This window comes from Lithobates pipiens, unplaced genomic scaffold, assembly GCF_037356315.1.
Source record: "Lithobates pipiens isolate NorthernLeopardFrog02 unplaced genomic scaffold, aLitPip1_a1.2 Scaffold_18, whole genome shotgun sequence".
NCBI lineage: Eukaryota > Metazoa > Chordata > Amphibia > Anura > Ranidae > Lithobates > Lithobates pipiens.
Window position 1 is genome coordinate 83,928,711 of NW_027507758.1, and position 6,000 is coordinate 83,934,710.

The following is a 6,000-nucleotide window of genomic DNA, read 5'->3' on the forward strand; positions in this document are numbered from 1 at the left end:
ACTTGTGGGTAATTTAAACCCATGATATAAATGAGCACACATATTATGGGTGAACTGGGGGAGTCCCGTCGTCTTCTTGTTTAATAAATAAATGCCTGTTAATACTTCTCTATTTTACTAGATTAGCAGAGTTGCTTTTTAAACCATTAAAATGAAGAACTATATACAGTACTATTAGGGGAGGGGATGCTAAACTTTTACCCACAGTAGCGGACAAAGTAGAATATGGGACATGGTTAACCAAGCAATGAGTCACCCTAGACTTGAAGTTGGCACCAAGATGTCATTTTGGAACCTTGGACAATTTATTTGCAGTGTGATAACAAAATAAACCAATAAAGGGTAGCTGAGAGGATAATGAACTTTTATTCAGGGGGAAAGAAAAAAATGCAGATTCCAGTAGTTTACTCTGATTTAGTGGAATTAGGCACTGCATCCACAATAAGAGGTCAAAGTGACACTTAATGTAATAATCCCTAACCTCTTTCTACTGATTATCTGGACTACAGCAGAGCTAAATTAAATAGTGCAACATTTTTTAAGACCCAAGTCTGACACTGTCTTCTAGCCTTAAGCCCCCGTGCACACTGCTGTGACTTGTCATGTGATTTGGCAGTTCCAAAGCGCACGACAAGTTGAACCTCACTTCCGGCAATGGAACAAATTTATATCGCCGTGACTCATGTCGCAGATATTATGAAAGAGGTTCCTGCACAATTTTTTACTGATTTCATTGTGACTTGCATAGACTTCTGTTAAATAAGGTCACAAGCCGCAATGAAATCAGCAGTGCAAATCGCTGAAGTAGCGCAATTTCAAAGCTGCAATGGTAAGAAGGCACTGATAGGTGGCACTGATTGGCGGTACTGATGTACACTAGTAGATAGCATTGATGGTGGATAGCACTGATGATGAGGTACTGACAGTGTTACTGATGGGCACTGATTGGCACTGTGGTGGGCACTGACTGTCACTGTTATGGGCACTAATTGGCACTTTGATGGGCACTGAGAGGAGTTTCTGATGGGGCACTGACAGGCAGCTGATGGGCACTGATTGGTATTGTTGGTGGCACATCTAATGGGGCTGTGCTCATAATCAATGTGCTGATAATAGACCCCCTGACAAGGAGAGCAGCCAATTGATTCTTCCTGTCAGTGCGAAACGACGAAAGCCATTTACCGGCACTTACTGGTTTCATGTTGTGATCAGCTGTGATTGGTCCCAGCTGATCACGTGGCAAGGAGCCTCCATCAGAGGCTCCTTACTACGATCAGAGATGTGATGTGCAATAGACAGGCAATGGCAAAAAACTCTGGATAGCAGCACACCTGAAAAAGGCTTAAAATCCTGTGTATTTATTAAAAATCGGGGGTCACATCACATCAAATGATCCACAGCAAGGAAAAGGGTACAAAAACTGACGTGTTTCGCACTGGAATTCTATGAGTAAGCACTGATTCCAGTGCAAAACGCGTCAGTTTTGTACCCTTCTCCTTGCTGTGGATCATTTGATGTGATGTGACCCCCGATTTTTAATAAATACACAGGAGTTTTTTGCCATTGGCTGTCTATTGCACATGTATTAGCCAGCACCTGGGGCTCCTCTTTAGGAAGAAGGACATCCACCTTGGAGGGCTATCCTGGAGCAGTGGTTTTCTCTATTTATCAGAGATACGGTGTGTCAGAGTGACATAGAGCACCACTGATCGCCACGCTGCGTGCTCCCATGGCCGAGCTCCTGCTGGACATTATATGACACCCAGTCAGGATAACTGAACCACCGCCCGGTAGTCATTGTGCTATAGGCCGGGGAGGAAGTGGTTAAGGTGTTTGTAAACCCAACATTTCATATTCCTGGTATGTGCCTGCTGTACCATGTACTTGTATGAGTATACTGTTCTCTTTGAATTGCTTCCTTTATGTAAAATCCCTGGTGTTCCTGCCAGTCCCTCTGCTTTCCTATTAAAATTTTACCTCAGCCTGCTCTCATCCAATGATTAGACTTGTCCTGATACCCCCCTCCCCCGTACAGTCTTTCACTGGGAAGTTCAATGTGATGCTGCTTCTCCTCCCCCAGTTCTTATGCAGCTGAGAACAGAGGGAATGTGATCACTTATAAAAAAAGGTAGAAAAGGTATTTATATATTTTTTTACACACATTTTGCCTTGTATTTCTATTTTCAACTGAATGAGTTGTTTTACAAGGTGATTGTTTACAATCACTTTAACTTGATCCAGTTTGGACCAATGTAAGCATGCATATGCCTTATCTGGCTGATCCCTGTGTTAGTGGAGAATCATTGTAGCAGCCGCTGTACTTCTGTCAGCTTTTTTTTTTCAAATGTAGTTTTTTTTATTGTTTTTAGAAACAGGTCAGGGGTGGTACAGTTCAATGACAGTTACAACAGAAAACATACATGGGTAATTGCCTTGCTAACAACCATTTTTATGTCTGGCTTAATGAACATCCATCAGTAATGGCAACATAGTCTATGATATCATTGTCTATTATATTGTGAGGCACCTGCCCCTGACGTCCCAAAATGGGTAACGTCTCTGCAGTCCCACTAACAGGAACTCCAGTGAACTGCCCAAACCTTGGCCATTGTTAGGTCGGGAGAGGGAAAAACAAACAAAGTAATATGTATATATATATATATATATATATATATATATATATATATATATATATATATGGAAAAAGAACCAACATAGCTTGATGGTTCCAAAGAGGGTCGAGAGAAGAAATATAGAAGTAGTATAGTTGGGAGGTGGGGGGGAGGGGGAGAGGGGGTAGGTAAAGAAAGGTTAGGAGTATAGGCCTGGAGGAGATGGACCCATCACCTCTGTGTGTATCAGTTGGGTCTGTAGTGATTCCTTCATCATGACCCAAGCAGGGATAATCCTTCATCCGTGAGAATGAACATATTCCAGAGCCTCCATGCATTAGAATGTTTTTCTTGTTTTTTTTGGGTTGTAAGGACTAAATCTTCTAGTTTTTTGATTTCCTCCACTCTACGCAACCACATCCCAGCAGATAAAGGTGTGCTTTTTTTCCACACTAGGGGAATACAGGATTTAGCGGCGTTCATTAAGTCCTGCATTGTCTTTCGATACTATTGGGGATGCTTAATTCCTTTTCGATATGTCTCTAAGTCATTCATGGAGATCTTGAGTTGACTATTGGAGTGCTGCGTGGAGGTTGCACATCCCTTATTTTTAACCATATGGATGCTTGTGTGTATTGTCAATGAATAAAATCTAAGTGAACCACATTTGTGAACAATCCGGGATAGAATCTGTTTGCAGTTGCACTGATTATTAACTACTACTATTATTAACTGTTATTATTAACTACTTGTATTCTACAATCCCCCAGATACTAATCTCTCCATAAAGAACCCTGATGAAGGACAAGATTTATCCGAAACGCGTCTGGTTAGGGAGATATGTTCATTTGTCATTGGCTGTTTTTTATTTTGTATCCACATTTAAATGTATTTACCGTATATACTCGAGTATAAGCTGAGATTTTCAGCCTCTTTTTTGAGGCTGAAAGTGCCCCCTCGGCTTATACTCGAGTCACCGCTGTCTGACTGCTCGATCAGCGTATCGAGCAGACAGACGGCGGACATTAAAATTTAAAAGCCGCGCCTCCTTCTCCGCCTCCGCCTGTGATAGGCGGAACACTGAATTTCCCAGCAGTCAGTGTTCCACCTATCACGGACATCCGCTCATTCTCATACTACGGACGAGTATGAGAGGATGTCCGTGATAGGCGGAACACAGGCTGCTGGGAAATTGAGTGTTCCGCCTATCACAGGCGGAGGCGGAATTTTGAATTGTAGAATGGCCGCCGAGAAGAGCGGCGATCCATCGGCACGGCACGGGACGGAGGAGGCACGGGACGGAGGAGGCACGGCACGGGACGGAGGAGGCACGGGAAGGAGGAGGCACGGCACGGGACGGAGGAGGCACGGGACGGAGGAGGCACGGCACGGGTCGGAGGAGGCTCGGGACGACGGCGGCTCGGGACGGAGGCTTGGGACACAGGTAGGCTGGACACACACACACACACACACACACACACACACACACACACACACACACACACACACACAGGGATGGATGGATGGATGGATACACACACACACACACAGGGATGGATGGATGGATGGATACACACACACACACACACACACACACACACAGGGATGGATGGATGGATGAATACACACACACACACACACACACACAGGGATGGATGGATGGATGGATGGATACACACACAGGGATGGATGGACGGACACACACACAGGGATGGATGGACACACAGGGATGGACGGACACACACACAGGGATGGACAGCCATGTCTCACCCTCGGCTTATACACGAGTCAATAAGTTTTCCAGTTTTTTGGGGGTAAATTGGGGGCCTCGGCTTATATTCGGGTCGGCCTATACTCGAGTATATACGGTATGTATTTTTCATATATATTTTAAATTTTGAGTTTTTTCTATAATAAAATTCCATTTATATATAAATCTTTTTCTCATTGTGGTAGTGCCTATAAAGTCTCAAATCTAGGAGTATCCCTCCTTTTTTCCTACTATTTACGGGATGTGGCACACCCATTTATAGTTTTCTCTGTCGGATCCTCCTATTATTATTGATTGTTTGTAACATCTTGCTGGGATCGTGGTAGCGTGGAGCCAAAGGAAAGCTGGGTCATTAGGGATCATGTGATCTGTACATTTCTGGGCTGATGTTTGGACCATCGTCCAAAAAATGTCTTCTGTCAGCTTTTTATTGTTGTTTCCCTGGTGCAGATTTTCCCTCACTTCCTGTCTTGTAAAAGGATGTCCTCAAAACAGAAATTGGGAAAAATCTCTCTAATGGAGTGCTAGATAGCAAATTCTATTCTTTCCCCATTTTATACAAAAATAAATTAAAAAAACATTGAGCACAACTCTGCACTGAGCAATCATAGCTCCATTCTCAATCCTAAACCTCAACTGTAATGTACAAAAATATAATTTTCTACAGCAGGGGCCCAAAAACACTAAATTACAAATGGCATATTTACAGTGTTGTACAAAGTAGATTTGGGTGGATAAAATACTACTTAGGTCTCTTCCTAAGAGAATCATTGTCTATTATGGTCTATGTCACCCCATGCCAACCAATCAGTTGTGAGTTTGCAGTATGGCATGATGCTAGGAATCGGATGAGTTGTTGTGTTTAAAAAATTTAGAATCCAGAATTTTAAAAAATGCTTTCATCAGATACTTTTTAAAAGAGTAAAACTGTGATTCTACAAACCATGAAAGTGAGGATTTTCTACATTGTACCCCCTGTACAGTGATGTGATCAGGGAACACAGTGCTGCTCGGGGAACATGAATGCTGTAGATTGGAGCAGAGTGCAGGGGGAGTGTAGGACTGCTGCAGAATTGGGCTGCTGTATTGAGTGTGAAAGCAGCAGTCCACTTTTCAGTGTGCTCTGGCTCCGGGGTTTTTATTACCTTGTTGTAGCACTAATATATAAAAATGCATTAACACAAATTTGATGAATAAAGGCTTCAGATGGTCTTTAACCACTTGCCTAATGGGCACTTTTACTTTTACTTCCTGCCCAGGCCAATTTTCAGCTTTTAGCGCTGTCACACTTTTAATGGCAATTGAGCGGTCATGCAGCACTGTACCCATATTACATTTTTATAATTTTTTTTCACACAAATAGAAATCTCTTTTGGTGATATTTAATCGCCACTGGGTTTTTTATTTTTTTGCTAAACAAATTAAGAAAGGCCAAAAAAAAATACATTTTTTCTTAATTTCTGTTATAAAATATTGCAAATGATTTTTTATCCTTCACTGATGTGCGCTGATGAGGCTGCTCTGATAGGCCGCACTAATGGATACTGGTGGGCACTGATATGCTGCACTGATGGGCAATAATAGGCAGCCCTGAAGGGCGCTGATAGGCAACACTGA